The sequence below is a fragment of the Canis lupus genome, chromosome 38, assembly GCF_003254725.2.
Source record: "Canis lupus dingo isolate Sandy chromosome 38, ASM325472v2, whole genome shotgun sequence".
Lineage (NCBI taxonomy): Eukaryota > Metazoa > Chordata > Mammalia > Carnivora > Canidae > Canis > Canis lupus.
Genome location: NC_064280.1, coordinates 6,284,624 through 6,304,624, shown reverse-complemented (window position 1 = coordinate 6,304,624; position 20,001 = coordinate 6,284,624). Strand labels below are relative to the sequence as shown.

At 36.5% G+C, this 20,001-nt stretch overlaps 1 protein-coding gene across 7 annotated transcripts in view; it reads left to right on the top strand.

Moving 5' to 3' along the window:
- The window catches only part of CDC73 (cell division cycle 73), a 253,926-nt gene that overhangs the window by 123,117 nt on the left and 110,808 nt on the right, over positions 1–20,001 (top strand). For all 7 annotated transcript variants that reach the window (XR_007409217.1, XR_007409215.1, XR_007409213.1 and 4 more), the window contains exons 16-17: positions 2,707–2,879; positions 9,318–9,464. The gene's annotated coding sequence lies outside the window, so the exon portion shown is untranslated. The remainder of the gene's footprint in view (positions 1–2,706; positions 2,880–9,317; positions 9,465–20,001) is intronic.

The following is a 20,001-nucleotide window of genomic DNA, read 5'->3' as shown; positions in this document are numbered from 1 at the left end:
TCAATGGCTTTGAAAAACCTGAAGCCAGATTGCATTTTCAATCTCATCAAAGGCTTCCCTCCCAAAAATTTAGGTCCAGATAATACTGCTTTGCAGTCTTTCAATATGCCATCCATTTTTGCATCTCCATGCCTTAGTAAATGTTCCTTTTCCTGACTAGAAGATGTGTTCTTAACTTTTAAGACAGTTCAAATTCACCCCTGTGAGGTTCACATCTGTACTTATCAAATAACACATTTGTGTTTTTGTGATTTCTTCTGCCCATTATGAGCAACCTAAGGTATTTGCCAATATTAGTATTACCCCATGTGAGAAAAAAAAATCAGACCATGCTTAATGCTCTTAAAACTAATTGAATAGAGATGTGTTTGCATTAATATCATCCATGTTCATGGAATTAAGAACGGACAACTAAATCTTCATTTCCCACATATATGATACTACAACTCACTTTAAAACCTTAAAGAAATCTACCTATGTGAGGATTATCACAGAGATTGTCTCAGAAAAAATGAAAACAATAACACGAAATATATATGAAAGACTAAGTAAAGGTATACCAGTATCTAGTTAGGAGTAAGTGTTCTCATTTTTCTTTTATATGTTTATAGCACCAGTGCCCTGTAATTAATCATATTTCAAGATGGTAAGGTGGAGCAGTTATCAAGGTACTGTCTCCCAGCTCCAAATCCACCCTTCTTCCCCCTATTTTGTAATGTTGAAACTGGACTTCGTACAGGTTTCTCCTGTACAAGCTCGATGTTAGCCTGTCACTGGAGGAACCGTATAAGGCCACAACAGAGGAGTTTCTTTTTCTGGTCCTGGTGTGCTGTGTTTGACTTGGCTGCCAGAGCAGTAGATTATAATGCAGAAGGTCTGAGAACACCCATTCAACAGCCTTCATAGATCTTCTGCAGCCTCCGCCTTCCTGAAAGTCTGCTCACAGGAACAGTTCCCAAAGACCAACTGTGGCCCACCCGCAACCCCCAGGGACTCCACCACCTGATGAGGTGCTCCCACTAGGCCAGCCACTTTCCCACAACAGATAGTCTTGTGTTCCTTTTTTATTTTTTTTATTTTTTAAAGATTTTATTTATTTATTCATGAGAGACACAGAGAGAGATAGGCAGAGACACAGGCAGAGAGAGAAGCAGGCTCCATGCAGGGAGCCCGATGTGGGACTCGATCCTGGGACTCCAGGATCATTCCCTGAGCCAAAGGCAGGCGCTAAACCGCTGAGCCACCCAGGTGGCCCTTGGCTTGTGTTCCTGTGTGAGACATGCCCTCTCCAATGAGTTCTTACTCTCTCACCGGGGTAAGAGTGGGAAGTGGGGTGGCTCTTACATGTTCTTTCTTTTTTATTCTCCCACCACTAGAGAAGGAATAGCTTCTTTCTAATTTCTATACCCATTAGAATCTCCTTTATTAACCATTCTATATATTTAATTTTTTCTCTATCAAAATTTCTGATGTGGTTCCTGTCTCCTGAGGTTTCTTTGAGTGTAAACTAAACTATACACTATACTAAACTATAAACTAGTTCCTAGAAGCTGGTTGCATCAGGAAGGACCATATGTTAGAATTAATGGTTTACATAAATATTTGAAGTCTCAGAAGGAGAAAATAAGAAAAACAATACTGTGGTGAATGTGTGGAAATCAGAGAACGATTTGATATAGTTCTGGTGGCTGACCTGATTGAAACCATGGTGGTGGTCATGGGAATCTTTGGATCAATAAATATTCACATGCTACAAAAAAAAGAAAAAAAAAAAACAAAGAAAAGAAAAGAAACGGTGGTGATTACTGTATCCAGATTCCTGGGAACCTTTCAGGGCTATATTGAAGATAAATGGTCCAATATAAAAACACGCCTCTCTCTTTCTCTCAACCTCTCTTTCTCTCTCTTTTTTACATATTTAGCATTCTTCTGCATTTTGCTTTGTTCACCTAATAGTATATCTTGGAAATTGTATGTTTGTTCAGTTTTTTTTTTTTCTGTCTTGTTCTTAAGTTGTTTTTTTTTTTTAATTGAAGTAAACATCACATAGTAAATATCTTTTTCCTTTGAACTGACTACATACTATTTTACACTATGGCTGTGCCGGCACTGTGGAGGGATATCTGGGTTGAATACAATTCTGTACCATTATAAACAGTGTTGCGGTAAACATCTATGTACATATGTATTTGTACATGTATATTAGTGTATCTTAGATAAATTCCTGAAAGTGGCATCACTAATTCAGAGATTATGTATTTTTTGTTTTACTTTTTATTTTGAAATAATTAGATTCATAGAAATATACAAAACTACTAGACAGGTCCCAGGTGTCCCTCATCCAATTTCTCCCAACGATGTTATTTTATATAACCATAGTACAATATTAAAACTAGGATATTGATAACAATCTACACAATCTTATTTAGATTTCAGCAAACTGCCCTCATTTGACTGTGTGTGTATGGTTCTATGCAATTTTATCACATGTAGATTTGTGTAACCAGCCCCGAAGACAAGATGCAAAACTGTTCCATCAGTGTGAAGATCCTTTGTGCTACACCTTTATAGCCACACCCACACTCCCCCCTTCTCCATCTCTTTATTCCTATTCCTGGCAAGCAACTAATCTGCTCTCCAGCTCTGTAATTTTGTCATTTTGAGAATACAGTAGACCCTTCTTACCTGTGGTTTCCCTTTCTGCAGGTTTGTTACCCATGGTCAAACCCATGCCTGGAGGGAGGTGATCCCCTTTCTGACTGTGTCGTCAAAGGGGCAGTAGTAGCCTAACACTACGTTTTAGTGCCTGTGTCATTCCCCTCACTTCATCTCATTACGTAGGCATTTTATCATCTCACCTCATCACAAGAAAAAGAAAGGTGAGTACATTGCAGTAAGATAATTTGAGAGAGACTACATTCATTTAACTTTTATTACAGTATTTTGTTATAATGGTTCTATTTTATTAAATGAAATAATAGTTATTTTTAGTTGTTAATCTTTAACTGTGCCTAATTTACAAATTAGATTTGACCATAGATATGTGTGTATAGGAAAAAATATATATGAGGTTCAGTACTATCCCTGGTTTCCAGCATCCACTGGGGGTGTCGGAACTATCCTTCTCAGATAAGGGGCAGCTACTGTCTTATGTAAAAGAAATCATACAACGGGATCCCTGGGTGGCGCAGCGGTTTGGCGCCTGCCATTGGCCTAGGGCACGATCCTGGAGACCCGGGATCGAATCCCACATCGGGCTCCCGGTGCATGGAGCCTGCTTCTCCCTCTGACTATGTCTCTGCCTCTCTCTGTCTGTGACTATCATTAAAAAAAAAAAAAAAAAAAAAAAAAAACTTAAAAAAAATTTAGAAATCATACAACAGGTGACCTTTGGATTTTGGCTTTCTTCATGCAGCATAATTCCCTTGAGATCCATCCAACAGTTGGATGTGTCAATAGTTTTTCTTTTCTTTTCTTTTTTTTCTGAGTAGTATTTAATGATGTGGCTGTACTACCATTTGGTTAACCACTTGCCAGTTGAAGAGTGTTAGGTTGTTTCCATTATTTGGCTATTATTAATAAATCTGTGAACATTGTTGTACACATTTTTGTGTGTTTCTTTTCTGGGATAAATGTCCAAGAATATGGTCGCTGGGTTGTATGGTAAGTATATGTTAGCTTTTTAAAGAAATTGTCAAACTATTTTCCAGAACGATGGTATTTTCCAGAATGATCCAGTTTCTCCACATCCTTGCCTGTATTTTATATTGTCATGATTTTTTAGGAGTTTAGCTGTTTTAATAGATATATAGTAATGTATCTTAATGGTTTTAATTAGAATGTTCCCAGTGGCTAATGGTATTGAACATATCTTCAGGTTCTAGTTTGCTATCTGTATATTCTCTTTGGTGAAATGTGTGCTCATATCTTGCCTGTTTTCTAATTTGTTTTTTTTTTTTAAGATTTTATTTATTTAATCATGGGAGAGACAGAGAGAGAGGGGCAGAGACATAGGCAGAGGGAGAAGCAGGCTCTATGCAGGAAGCCCGATGTGGGACTTGATCCAGGCATTCCGGGATCACGTCCTGAGCTGAAGGCAGATGCCCAACCACTGAGCCACCTGGGCATCCCTGATTTTGTTTCTTTTTACTGTTGAGTTCTTTATACAGAAGTTCTCAAGTTCCATGGTTCTAATATGCATGACTTATTTTTTCTTTTTTGTTTGGAACAGTTCCTTTTATTTCCCCATTTGCTTTATTGATATATAACTGACATATAACATTGGGTAAGGCTAAAGTGTACAATATAATTTGATACATGTGTATATTGTGAAATGTTTACTACAATAAGATTAGTTAACGCATCCTTTACCTCACATAATCACCCTTTTTGTTATTGTTATGGTAACAACGTTTAAGATCCAAGCAACTTTCAAGTATACAATACAGTATCCTTAGCTAGAGAAAGAACTTACTCCTCTGGAAGTTTGTATGCTTTGACCAACATCTCATAATTTCTTTCACTGCCCAGTGCCTGGTAACCACCATGCTACTCTCTGCTTCTATGAATTTGGCTTTTTTAGATTCCTCATTTAACTGAGATTGGACAGTATTTCTTTCTGTCTCACTTATTTCACTTACCATAATGCCCTCAAGGCCTAGCTGTGTCACAAATGATAGAATTCCCTTTTATTTGATGGATGAATAATATTCATAAACCACATTTTTATTCATTCATCCATTGCTGGACATTTCAGTTGTTTCTATGTCTTGGCTATTGTGAATAATGCTGCAATGGACATAGGAGTACAGCTATCTCTTAGGGTTAGTGATTTTTTTTTTTAAATTTTTATTTATTTATGATAGTCACACAGAGAGAGAGAGGCAGAGACACAGGCAGAGGGAGAAGCAGGCTCCATGCACCGGGAGCCCGAAGTGGGACTCGATCCCGGGTCTCCAGGATCGCGCCCTGGGCCAAAGGCAGGCGCTAAACCGCTGAGCCACCCAAGGATCCCAGGTTAGTGATTTATTACCCTTTGCGTATGTAACCAGAAGTGGAATTCCTGGATCATATGACAGCTCTATTTTTAATTTTTTGAGGAATCCCCATAGTGTATTTATAGTAGCTGCACCAATTTACTCTTTTCCCACCAGTAGCATGCTCGGGTTCCCTTTTCTCCAAATTCTTACCTATGCTTGTTATCTCTTGTCTTTTCAGTAACAGTCATTCTAACAGGTGTGAGGTGACATTTTATTGTGGTTTTGGTTTGAATTTTCCTGATGATGAGTAATGTTGAGCACCTGTTCATGTATCTGTTGGCCATTAGTATGTTTTTCTTTGGAAAAATGTTATTTAAGTCTTTTCCCCATTTTTTTATTGGATTATTATTAATTTATTTTTTGCTACTGGGTTGTATGAATTCCTTATATATTTCGGATATTAGTACCCCTTAACACATTTGGCTTGGATATAGTTTCTCCCAATTGGTAGGTTGCCTTTTCTTTTTCCTTCTTTAGGATTTTATTTATTTTAATTGAGAGAGAGGGAGAGAGCACAAGCAGAGGGAAGGGGTAGAGGGAGAGGGAGAAGCAGATTCCCTGCTGAGCAGGGAACCCACTGGCTGTGAGGCGCAATCCCAAGACCCCAGGAGCTGAAGGCAGACACTTAACCAACTAAGCCACCAGGTGCCCCTGCCTTTTCATTTTGTTGTATGTTTCATTTGCTCTGTAGAAGTTTTTTCAGTTTGATGTTGCATTTGTTGATTTTTGCTTTGTTCCTTGTGCTTTTGGTATCATATCTAAACAATCATATATGAAATCAATGTCAAGGAGCTTTTTCCTATGTTTTCACTTAGGAATTTTAAAGTTCCAGGTCTTAAAGTTAAGTACTTAACCCACTTTGAGTTAATTTTTGTGAGTGGTCAAAGATAGGGGTCTATTTTCATTCTTTTGCATATGAATATCCAGTTTTTCTAGCACCACTTATTAAAGAGACTATTTTTTTCCCTATTGAGTATTCTTGTCTTCCTCATCATATGTTAGTTACTTTATACATGTGAGCTTATTTCTGGGCTCCTGATTCTGTTTCATTGGCCTATGTGTCTGTTTTTATGCCAGTGCCACTGTTCTGGTTACTATAACTTGGTAATATAGTTTGATATCAGCAAGTGTGATGCCTCCTCAAGGTTACTTTGGGTATTTTGGTTTTTTTTTTTTTTTTCAGTTCCATACAAATTTCAGCATTTTTTTTCTATTTCTGTGAAATATGCCATTGGAATTTTGATAGAGATGCATCGAATCTATAGATGGCTTTGGGTAGTATGAACATTTTAACAATATAAATTTTTCTGATCCATAAACATGAAATATCTTTCCATTTATTTGTGTCTTCTTTAATTATTTTCATCTATATCTTAAAGTTTTCAGTGTATAGATCTTTTTTTGGTTAAAATTATCTCTTTTATTGTATTTTATGCTATTGTAAATGGGATGGTTTTCTTCTTTTTCAGATAATTCGTTGTTAGTATGTAGAAAAACTGAATTTTTAAAAATGCCACTTAACATACAGTTTAATATTATTTTCAGGTATACAATATAGTGATTCAGCACTTCTATACAACACTCAGTGCTCATCACAATGAATGCACTCCTTCATCTCCATCCCTTATTTAAGCCATCTGCCCACCCACCTCCCCTCTGGTAACCATCAGTTTCTTCTCTATAGTTAAGAATCTGTTTCTTGGTTTACCTCACTCTTTCCCTTTGCTCATTTGTTTTGTTTCTTAAATTCCACATATAAGTGAAATCATGTGGTTTTTGTCTTTCTCAAACTTATTTTGCTTAACATAATATTCTCTAGCTCCATCTATGCCATTGCAAATGGCAAGTTTATTCTTTTTTGTGGCTGAGTAATATTCCAGCGTGTATATATGTGTGTGTGTGTGTGTGTTTGTACACACATTGAATCTTATATATATACCACATCTTCTTTATCCATTCATCAATCAATACACACTTGAGCTGTTTCCATAATTTGGCTTTTAGAGATAACGCTGCTATAAACATCAGGGTGTGTGTATCCCTTTGAATTAGCATTTTTGTGTCTTTTGGATAAATACCCAGTCATGCAATTGCTAAACTATAGGGTAGCTCTATTTTTAACTTTTTGAGGCTATTTTCCAGAGTGATTGCACCAGTTTGCATTCCCACCAATAGTGTAAGAAGTTTCCTTTTTCTCTATACCCTCACCAATACCTGTTGTTTCTTTTGTTTAGCCATTCTGATAGGTGTGAGGTGATTTCTCACTGTAATTTTGATTTGTATTTCCCTGATGATGAGTGATGTAGAGCATCTTTTCATGTATCTATGGCAATCTGTATGTCTTCTTTGGAAAAATGTCTATTCTTCTGCCCATTTTATAATTGGATTATTCATTTTTGGGGGTATTGAGTTTTGTAAATTCTTTATATATTTTGGATACTAACCCTTTAGAGGATATGTCATTGGTAAACATCTGTCCCATTCCATAGGTTGCCTTTTAGTTTTGCTAAATGTTTCCTTCATTGTAATGAAAGCTTTTTTATTTTGATGAAGTCCCAGTAGTTTATTTTTGCTTATGTTTTACTTGCCTCAGAAGACATCTTGAAAGAAGTTGCTACAGCCAATGTCAAATAAGTTACCGCCTGTGCTCTCTCCTAGCATTTTTATGGTTGCAGGTCTCAAATTTAGATCTTTAGTCCATTCTGTATTTAATTTTGTATATGATGTGAGAAAGCAGTCCAGTTTCATTCCTTTGTATGTTGCTGTCCACACAACTGATTTTTGTATGTAAATTTTGTGTCTTGAAACTTTACTGAGTTTATTTATTTGTTCTAGTAGGACTTTGGGATAATAAAATGTAGATAACATCTTGTTATCTACAGAGAATTTTGTTCATTTGTTCTAGTAGGCCTTTAGGATTTCTATATATAAGAGCATGTTATCTACAGAGACTACTTTACTTCTTCCTTTCTGATTTGGATACAGTTTATTTCTTTTTCTTGCCTAATTGTTCTGGCTAGGACTTCCAGTACTGTGTTGAATAAGAGTGGTGATAGTTGTCTTATTCCTAATCTTAGAAAGGAGCTTTCAGCCTTCACTATCAAATATAATGTTAGGGCCTCTGGGTGACTCAGTCAGTAAGCATCTGACTTCGGCTCATGTCTTGATCTCGGGGTTTGGGGATTGGACCCCATATAGGGTTCTGTGTTCAGCAGGCAGTCTGCTTGAAGTTCTCTCTCTCCCTCTCCTGCCCATCCTCCTGCTCATTCTCTTTCTCTGTCTCTCTGTCTCTCTCAAATAATAAATAGAATCTTTTTTAAAAATATGTTAGCCGTAGGCTTTTCATATATGGCCTTTATTATGTTTCTTCTGTATATACTTTGTGAGAGCTTTTAACATGAAAAGATGTTGAATTCTGTTAAATGATTTTTCTGCATCTAATGAGATGATAATGTGAGTTTTATTTTTTATCTTTTACTCTATTAATCACATTTATTGATTTATGTATGTTGAGTCATCCTTACACCATAAGAATAAAATCCACATGATTTTGGTGCATGATTCTTTTAATATGCAGTTAAATTCAATTTCCTAGTATTTTGTTGAGAAATTATGCATCTGCATTCATCAAGGATATTGGCCTATGTTTTTCTTTTCTTATAGTATCCTTATCTTGTTTTGGTATCTGGGTAATGCTGGCCTCATGATACGAGTTTGGGAGCGTTTCCTCCTCTTAAATTTTGTTGGAAGGGTTTGACAAGATTTTACATTTAATTCCTCTTTAAATATTTTGTAGAATTCATGAGCAAAGGCACTTGGTCCTGGGCTTTTCTTTGTTGGGAGATTGATTACTGATTCAATCTACTTACTAGTAATTGGTCTGTTTGGGTTTCCTATTTCTGTATGATTCAGTCTAGGCAGGTTGTATGTGTCTGGAAATTTATCCATTTCTTCTAGGTTGTGTAATTATTAGCATATAATTGTTCATACTAGTCTCATGATTTTTTGTATTTCCATATCTGTTTCTGTTTTGTTTGTTTTTTAGAGAGAGAGTGCATGTGTGCATGCGTGGGAGTTGGGGGGAACGAGCAGAAGAAGAGGGAGAGAGAAAATCTTAAGCAGGCTTCTGAGCCTTATGCAGGGCTCCCTCTCATGATGCTGATGAGATCATGACCTGAGCCAAAATCAAGAGTCAGACACTTAAGTGACTGAGCCATCCAGGTGCCCCTGTGGTATCTGTTTTTATTTTTATTTATTTAATTTATTTATTTTTCACAGGCACCCAGGGGGTTCCCACCTGCCCCGCGCCCCACACCACACCATGGACGGGGGGCGCACACGCACGTGGACATGGCCCAACAGCCACCGGGCAGCGCCCTGCAACCTCCAAGGGCTCTGTCAACCTCCGCGCCGGGGCGCGCCCAGGTACCTGGGTATCTGTTTTTAACATCTTATTTTTCATTTATAATTTTATTTTCTTTTTGTCCTCTCTTTTCTTGGTAAGCCTAGCTAAAAGTTTGTTAATTTTATCTTTTGAAGGAAACAACTCTTTGTTTTGATGAAGTCTTCTATTGTTTTCCTACTCCCTATTTCATATGTTTCTGCTCTGATCTTTGTTATTTCCTTCCATCTACTAACTTTGGGCTTAGTTTGTTCTTTTTAGAATAATTCACTGAGGTATAAAGTTAGTTGTTTACTTGAGGTTTTTATTTATTTTTTAAATGTGGTCACTTACTTGTTATGAATGCCACTCCTAGAATTGCTTTTGCTGCATCCCTAAGTTGTAGTATGTTGCATTTCCATTTTCATTTGTTTGAAAATATTGGTTTATTTCCCTTTTGATTTCTTCTCTGACCCATTGATTGTTCAGATGTGTGTTGTTTAATCTCCACATATTCTTGAATTTACCACTTTTCCTTCTTTTATCAATTTTTAGTTTCATATCATGATCAGAAAAGATGCCTAGTATGATTTAAATATTTTTAAATTTGCTGAGAATTATGACCTAACATACCCTGGACTGTCCTGTAAGCTGATGAAAAGAATGTGTATTTGTTTGTTAGTCGATGGAATGTTCTGTATGTTTGGTTCATTTGGTCAGAAGTACAGTTTAAGTCCAATGTTTCCTTATTGATTTTCCTTCTTTCTCCTTTTTTCTTTTTCTTTTCTTTTCTTTTCTTTTCTTTTCTTTTCTTTTCTTTTTCTTTTCTTTTCTTTCTTTTCTTTTCTTTCTTTTCTTTCTTTTCTTTTCTTTCTTTTCTCCTTTCTTTCTTTCTTTCTTTCTTTCTTTCTTTATTTATTTTTCTTGATTTTATTTATTTATTCATGAGAGACACAGAAAGACAAGCAGAGACACAGGCAGAGGGAGAAGCAGACTCCTCACAGGGAGCCCAATTTGGGACTTGATCCTAGGACCCAAGGATCACTAGTGAGCCAAAGGCAGATGCTCAATCACTGTGTCACCCAGGTGCCCTCCTTATTGATTTTCTGTTTGGATAATCTATCCATTGTTGAATGTGTGGTATTGAAGTCCCTTACTCTTATTGTTTTGTCTATTTTTCCTTCAGATTTGTAAGTATTTGCTGTATATATTTAAGTATTCCAGTATTGGGTACATAAATATTTACAGCTGTCATATCCTTTTGATGAGTTAACCCTTTTATCCTTATATAACGGCTTATATAATCCTTCTTTGTCTATCGTTACAGTTTTCTTTAAAGATTTTTATTTATTTATTCATGAGAGATAGAGGCAGAGACATAGGCAGAAAGAGCAGCAAGTTCCCTGCAGGAAGCCTGATGCAGGACTCGATCCCAGAACTCTGGGATCATGACTGAGCCAAAGGCCGACTCAGGCAACCACTGAGCCACCCAGCTGCCCCATCATTACAGTTTTTGACTTAAAGTCTATTTTGTCTGCTATAAGTTTGGGTACCCTTCCTTTCTTTAAGTTTCCCTTAGTGTGGAATATCTTTTCTCATCTCTTCACTTTGAACCTTTGTATGTCCCTAGAGCTGACAAATCTCTTGTAGGCAAGAGATAAACTTGGGTCTCTCTCTTTTTATTCATTCGGCCACTCTGTCTTTCAATTGAAGAATTACTCCATTTACATTTAAAGTAATTATTGATAAGTAAGGACTTACTAATGCCATATTGTTCATTATTTTCTGTTTTGCAGTTTCTTTGTTTCTTTCTTCCTCTCTTGCTATCTTCCTTTGTGAATTGAGGGTTTTCTGTAGTGATATACTTTGATTCCCTTCTCATTATCTGTGTCTATCCACTGTAGGCTTTTGCTTTGTAGTCACCCTGAAGCTCACACAAAACATTTTTTAGATATAACAATCAATTTTGAGCTGATAGCAACTATAGCAACTTGACTTCAATTACATTAAAAAAAACTCTACCCTTTTTACACATACCCTCATATTTTATGTTTTTGATGTCACAATTTAAATCTTTTTGTATTATGTACCCATTAAGTTATTGTAGCTATATTTATTTTTATACTTCTTTCCTTTTATATTAGAGTTAAGTGATTAAAACATTACCATGTTACAATATTGGAGTATTTAGAATTTAACTCTGTACTTATCTTTACTAGTATGTTTTATATTTTCATATTTTCATGTTAGTAGTTCCTTTCATTTCAGCTTGACCATTTCCTTTCAGCATCTTTTTTTCTGTAAGGCAGGCCTAGTGGTGATGAACTTCCTCAGTTTTGTTCCTCTGAGAACTTTATCTATTTTTCATTTTTTAAATCTCTTTTTCATTTCCAAAGGATAGTTATCAAATAGAGTATTCTTTGTTGGCAGTTTTTTTCTTTTAGCATTCTGAATATGAATCATTCCACCTCTCCCAGCCTTAAGGTTCTGCTGAGAAATCCATTGACAGCGTTATGGGTGTTTCATGTAAATGACAAGCTTCTTTTCCCTTGATGCTTTCAAGATTATGTCTTTGTTTTTTGAGTTTTGTTATACTGTGTTTTGGAGAAGATCTCTTTTAGTTGAATTTGGGCATCTATTAACTTCCTGAATTTGGATGTGCAAATTTTAACTAATTTTTGGAAGTTCTAAACCATTATTTCTTCAAATATGTTTTCTGCCCCCTTTCCCTCTCTTCTTCTAGGATTCCAGTAATGTATAGATTGTTCCTTTTATTGATTTTTCATTAATCCTGTATCTCTCTTCCTGTCTTCTTCTTTTTTGTGTTTTTTGTTTTTTGGGGTTTTTTTGTTTGTTTGTTTGTTTTTTTAATTTTTATTTATTTATGATAGTCACAGAGAGAGAGAGAGAGAGAGAGAGAGAGAGAGAGGCAGAGACTCAGGCAGAGGGAGAAGCAGGCTCCATGCACCGGGAGCCCGATGTGGGATTCGATCCCGGGTCTCCAGGATCGCGCCCTGGGCCAAAGGCAGGCGCCAAACCGCTGCGCCACCCAGGGATCCCTGTTTGTTTTGTTTTGTTTTGTTTTTTGCTCTTCTGGTTTGGTAATTTCAAATTACCTGTTTTCAGGCTCATTGATTTGTTCTTCCTCTTCGTCCAGTCTGCTTTTGAAGCTCTCTAGTGAATTCTTTATTATAGTCACTGTATTCTTCAGCCTCAAAATTTCTGTTTTTTTGGTTTTTCCTTTTTTTATCTTTTCTCTGTGTTGAATTTCTCATTTTGTTCTTTTGTTGTTTTCCTGGTTTCATTGAATTGTTTGTGCATGTTCTTTTATAGCTTTCTGAGCATCTTTAGAAGAATTATTTTGAATTCTTTGTCAGACAACTCATGTATTTCCATTTCTTTGTATTCAGTTAATGGGAGTTTACTGTGTTCCTTTGCTAGTGTCATGTTTCCTTGATTCTTCTTGCCTGCTTTCCATGGTCATATAGCTAAGAATCACATTTTCCATGTGTTGTCCATAATTATTGTCATACCTAATGAGTATTATAATATTATTGATAATAATTGTTATTTTCCATTTCCATCTCCAAATAGATGCCATGTGACTTGAAGGAGTTACCATTCTGTTGTGAAAATATAAGGGTTTAACTTGACCATTTGCTAGCTGTAAATTTATATGTTTGCATGGAAGTGTCAACAAAGATGCCACCAAGCATAGCACATATTTTCTCACCATAAATATAACTGTGAATCTGCTTAAATACTGGTATAATTGGCATCTTTAACATGTTGAATCTTCTAATCCATGAAAACAGTATGTATTCCACTTACTTGGATTTTATTTGATGTTTTTATCAGCATTTTGTAGTTCTCAGCATATAAGTTCTGTTAGATTTTATCTAAATATTACTCCTTTTTTGAGTGATTATAAATGACATTGTATTTTTAATTTCAGCCTCTTCATGTTTATTGGTAGTATATGGAAATACAAGTGATGTTTTTATGCTACAACCTTGCTAAACTCGCTGAGAAGGGTTTTTATTTGTTTTTGTTTTTGTTTTGGCAGATTTCTTGGTACTTTCTATGCTAATGTCATTTACAAATGGAGCCAGTTTTATTTTTTCCTTTTCAATCTGTGTGCCTTTTATTTCTTGCCTTATTGCAATGGTTAGAATTTCCATTAGTATGTTAAATCAGGGATGTACTGATTAAAAAAAAAAAAAAACACAACCATACAGTCAAAATGTACATGAGGGACTGTAATCTAAAATAACCAGGCAGCCCAGGTGGCTCAGCGGTTTAGTGCTGCCTTCAGCCCAGGGTGTGATCCTGGAGACCTGGGATCGAGTCCCAAGTCGGGCTCCCTGCATAGAGCCTACTTCTCCCTCTCCCTGTGTCTCTGCCTCTCTCTCTGCATCTCTCTGTGTCTGTTATGGATAAATAAATAAAATCTTTAAAAAATAAAATAAAATAAAATACCCTAGGACCAGGCCAATAATGTATATAAATTGTGTAAGTAGTAGAATTGATGGGAATGTACTCTACTAGAGAATATAAATGTGTATATATATATATATATAGATAGATAGATAGATAGATAGATAAATAGACAGATATAGATATAGATATGTAGATAGATAGATAGATGGATAGATCTCCTAAAGATAAAGAAAAAAGACAACCAAATCCAAAGACTTAAAAACTACTGTGTATTTTTTGTTGTTATTTTTCTTGCCAAATAAAATGTATTTTCAGGAAGGATTTGGCTGAAGATAGTCATTGGTCTCCAGCCTCTTCATGGAATTGCATTCAAAAAAAATAAAATTGAACTCCACAAGCCTTGAATAATAATTTAGATTCTGCATGTGCCAAATAAGAGCCCTACTTCTGGAGGATTGCAATCAGGTCATATTGAGATAAGGATTAAGACTCAGTTGACAACAGATGTTACATTGGTTAGCTATTCATGTATTATGTACCACCCCTAAACCATTTGTTATTGCATTTATTATTAGTCTGTGGGTCATTTGGTCTTTTCTGGGCTTGGTCTTAATCTTGCTTTTAACCCATGTTGGGCTGTTCTTGGCTGGGCTTGCTCAGGCATCTACATTCAGCTGGCTGGTTGACTGCAGTATGGCTTTAGTCTAGGATGGACTGGTTCTTATGTGTGAAGCTGGTTGGCTGACAACTAGAGCAACAGTGAGTTAGCAGGCTGTCTGTCTCTCATTACCCAGTGTAAGATTCTAGGCATGTTCTCATGGCAAAGACTTAGGAACCAGAGAGAACAGAAGCATGTAAAACCCCTTGAGGCCTAGACTCAGAATTGCCACACTTTCACTTCCACTACTTTCTGTTGGCCATAACAGGTCACAAGTCAAGCCTGGATTGAAGGAATGAGGAAACAGATTCCACCTCTTGATAGAAAAACCTTCAAGGGCACATTACAAGGGGTATGGATACAGGGAAGCCATTAATTGGGGCATCTATGCAAACAGTATACTATGAGCATGTAGGGTCTCTTTAAGGTTAGAGATTATTGCTCATTTTTTCAACATATCTGGCAAAATTTGTATATATATGCTTCCTTTTTTTTTTATTTTTATTTTATGATAGTCACAGAGAGAGAGAAAGAGGCAGAGACACAGGCAGAGGGAGAAGCAGGCTCCATGCACCGGGAGCCCAATGTGGGATTCAATCCCAGGTCTCCAGGATCGTGCCCTGGGCCAAAGGCAGGCGCCAAACAGCTGCGCCACCCAAGGATCCCTATATATGCTTCCAATTCACCAACTGTTCTGAATTGTTTGTCGAAACACTAGAAACAAGTAGAAGATAGATTATAAATTAAAATATAACCTAACCTTGTATGATACCAAACAATTCTGATAACAGGCAGGCATGAAATGTCCAACCTGGACCTAACAGTATGTATTGATGTTGATTCCAAAGAAACCCCGTCTGTATCTACACGTGATTGATTAGTATAGATGGTTCCTCATTATAGAATCAAAGGGTGATAATGAAAAGTTGATAAAAGCTCTAAAGAGCCTTAAATATTTTCTCAGAACAAAGCCTGCTACAGCACTGATGGATACTAGGACTCATGTCCTTGAGTATGTATGTATTTTATACTTGAGAGGGAAAGACAGAGGTTACAATTGGTCAAGGCAAAATTTCAAAAATGCAATTCAACCTTATACAGATTTTCTGCAAATTACTAAATCCTTCTCTCCCTATATAGGGAAAGTATTGTGTTAATTTTCTAGGGTTACCATGATGAAATACTACAGACTTGGTGGCTTAAAGAACAGAAATTGATTTTTCACAATTCTGGAGGTTAGAAGCCTAAGATCAAAGTGTCAGCAGGGTCAGTTTCTCCTGAGTCCTTTCTCCTTTACTTGTAGATAGCTGTCTTCTTCTGTCTTCATGTGGTTTTCCCTATGTGTATGTCTGTGTTCTAAGGTTCTCTTCTTATAAGAACACTGGTCATGTTGGATTAGGAGTCACTCTAATGACTTCATTTTAACTTAATGACTTTTTAAAAGTTCTGTCTCTAAATACAGTCACATTATATATATATTTTTTGTGTGTAATCCTTTTATTTTCCTCCATATGAAATTTTCCACAGGCCCTTTACTTTTATGCTTCCTCTTTTTTTTTTTTTCTGCTTCTTCTTACATGACAGTACTATAGTTACTTAAGTCCTAAACACAGGATTAATTCAGAAATTAAATTGTATAGTTAACCAAAACTCAAATTTGATTTAATGCCACATCCTCACAGTGGGGAGGAGTCAGGGTTTGGCAGCTTCTCTATTTCTCCATTTCTTCCTCCCTAGTTCTCTCCTCTCCCAAAGCCGACCTGCCCCTCCACTTCAACTGCAACACTGGAGCTAGGAGAGAGGAATGGCTAGACATGGAAAATTCCTATAGGGACTGGTACCCTTGGGAGCTGACTTCATATTCTGAGCCCAGCATAGGCTCAGAGCAGACTTCGGCTCTTGTGTATGTATTTTGTGGATTCACAGAGGTTTCATGCTGGGTGCCTCTCTCCTGTAGTTTGCAGGACCTGGGAAACTTCCTTTTTTCCTGGTGGCTTCTTGAAATAACTTCCTCTTCACCTCCAGCTTTTTGTTTTCTAAGGTCACTCTGCTTCTCCAGGAGACAACCCATGCCACTCCCTTCTCCTTATGTTCCACATCTAGTCCATGGAGAGCATCTGCCCAGGTGTAGCTCAGGCTACCATCTGTGTTAGCTCTGACATGAGTTAGCACAAATTTTCTAAGACCTCCAACTGCAAGAAACATTGTTCAGTTCTCCCTGGAGTCCTTGGGAAACTTCTTTATTATTCTTGCAGTGAGATGTAGTGCCTACCCTATACCTCCAATCTCTGTTGTCCTCTCACTCCTTCCCCAACCACAATGTAGCCACCAACTCTCTCTAAAGGTGATCATCTCAAAGATATATCTCCTTATCTCAGCAGGTCCTTTTATATTCTTATTGGATGAGGCATTTCAAAACTCTAAGAACAATTCTCTGCCTTTGTGAATTATGTAGATGATGATTGGGTTTTAGGATTTCAAATCTGTTGTATCTTCTATCTTAGTCAAAACTTTAATTTTAATATCCTTTATCTGTCTTTATTACCTGTCTTCTTCAGGTGAAAGTCATTAGATTTCTAAAGTTACCAGTATGGAAAATAGGAGCTTACCCAAAGTCTCCTAGGCTACAGTAAGAGGAGTGTATGTTACAATCTTTTCTGGGCTATAAATGAGAGAAGAATGTTCTTTTATTGAAAAGCCCGGAAAGTATTATTGGTGATCTGTATCAGCTTACATTGTACATGGTCATACTCTTATTCCATACTGAAACATTGGAAAATTACTCTAAATTTATTATTTAGCCTGCCCAATAGGGCAATGGAAAAAATGTATCCTTTACTTAATCATGCCACTCTTTTAGAACCATTTCTAAGAGAACAATCTGGTATCTTGGTCACTTGAGAAAACAAATCCTGCTTATAATCACAAAATGGTATCAGTGTAAAAATATGGAAGTTAGCAATCAGCTTGGTGAAATTATCAATAATATTGGTCTTTTATGTGCAACAGATTTTTTTCCACAAAGATGTAATTTCTTTTTTTTTTTTTTAAAAAAAGGATATTTTGATTAGTCCCTTAAAGAAAGTAAAACCCTTGAATTTAAAATTAAACTTAAAAGAGTTGTCTTATAAAGTCCACTTCAATATGTTACACTTTTCCAGTTATTTTATTTATAACTTCATCTTAAAAGATGTCTCAGTATTGTGACAGTTTTAGCTCTCTTATTATCAACAGCCACTATTTTAGAGGGAAAGTAGCTTTAGTATATAACAAACCACAGAAAAACTTAATGGTTAAAACAGTCAACATTTATTATTTTTCATGATTCTGTTAGTTGGCTGGATTGGCCAGAGCTGGATAGTCTATGAAAGCATCACTCTCATAACTATCCATTGTTTGATTAGTTTTGGTCAAAAGCTTCTGTAGCTTCATTGGTTGGGAGCTTGGTCTGGATGGGGCTGAGCTGGGACAACTTATCTCTGTCCCATGCAATGTCTCATCATCCCATTGGCTATCAGATGCTTCTTCATCACATGGTGGTCTCAGGGTTCTAAAAATACCAAGAAAGTGAGAAAGCCCTAATGAATAAGCAGTTTAATACCATTTCCCCCTTCCAGTACAGGATCCAGTCTAGGATTACATATCAATATAACTGGCATGGCTCTTTAATCTTCTCCAATTTGGAGGAATTCCCCAGTCTTTCTTGATAATGCCATACTTGAACACAATCACCTTCTTTTAAATAAGATGCTTCTCATTTTGGGTTTGTCAGATATTTCCTCATGACTATCCTCAGTTGGAATCCTACTTAATTGATGCTGAGACCTTCTCAAGATACACTGTCTCGAGGCACACAATATGCTTTTGCTCTTTGGTGGTGATAACTAATCACCTGGTCAAGCTGCCATCCAATTTCCTCACTATATATTTATATTTAGTAGCTTTTCCTTGCATATTTAATAAGCAACTTGTGGGAAGATGCTTTAAGACTGTACAAATATACTGCTTCTCATCCAAAATTTCCTCTTCAGTTCAACTTCCATTGATACTTCTTGCTTGAACTAGTCATTCCTGCTTTCCTGTGATGATTGCCAAATGGTAGCTCTGCAACTTGAGCTCTCTCTCCTCCATGTCAACCAGTTGGTGCTCAGCCAACTGAATGCTGAAACAATGCCCTTCCTTCTCCCATTTTCTATTTGTATCTTTATCTGTTTATTATCAGTTCAGACTCATGGATTCCTATTTTTTTAATGGCTTACAAATTTGTTACTGTCCCAAATTTGTCCTGTGGGACTCTTTCAAGCTATCTCCTATATGCTTGTGGCACCCCCTCCCCCATCGTATTTTCGAAATTTTCTAACTTTATGGCATAATAAGACTCACAAGATTTAGATTTGATCATCTGAATCAGGTGAAGTCATAAATCTAATGTAAAATTGGATCATTTTGTTCACATATGGAATCTTCATCCTGATGAAAATTATTAAAAGAGCTGTCTACATCTAGGACCCAAAGACAATCATCTCACAAATCTATCATTGTTACATCAAACTGACAGCAATCGACAGAGAAATCAGCTATATATCAAAAGATATCGAGGAATTTTAATAAATCTTTGTAAATGTTAAAAATTTTTATTTGGTGGCCTAGTTTAAATGGCATATTACCTATTTTAAAATCTTCATAGAGGGGATCCCTGGGTGGCTTAGCGGTTCAGCGCCTGCCTTTGGCCCAGGGTGTGATCCTGGAGACCTTGGATCAAGTCCCGCGTCGGGCTCCCGGCATGGAGCCTGCTTTTCCCTCTGCCTGTGTCTCTGCCTCTCTTTCTCTCTCTCTCTCTTTGTCTATCATGAATAAAATCTTTTTAAAAATAAAATAAAATCTTCATAGAAATATCATTAAAAACAAAACTTTGAAGATAGAATCTCTCTGGAAAAGAGTACTTAGCTAGTGGGTCTCAACACAAAAATTTTCACTTTGGTTACTATTCTTTTGTGTTAAGATACTTTAAGCAAGGCATGTGAGATTTCTTGAGAAATTTTACTCTAGATATTTCTTTTTTTTTTTAAGATTTTATTTATTTATTAATGAGAGACACAGAGAGAGGCAGAGACAGAGGCAGAGAGAAGCAGGTGCCTTGCAGGGAGCCTGACATGGGACTCGATCCCAGGTCTCCAGGATCACATCTTGGGCCAAAGACAGGCGCCAAACTACTGAGCCACCCAGGCGTCCCTAGATATTTCTTTTTACATTTCTATATCTTTCAACATCATATCACTATTTCATGTTAATTGTCAGATTCTTTCATTTGTGCCTTTTTATTTCATGCTCATGCCCCTCCTCTCCTAACACGTTTTCCTGTCAACGTTGAGTACAAGAAAGAGAAATCAAAGTTATAGAAATCAGAGATCCTTGTCAGAGGTCTTATTTAATAAAAATATCTCTTGTGCCAAATTATTTGAATGCTGTTTATAATCAGTTCT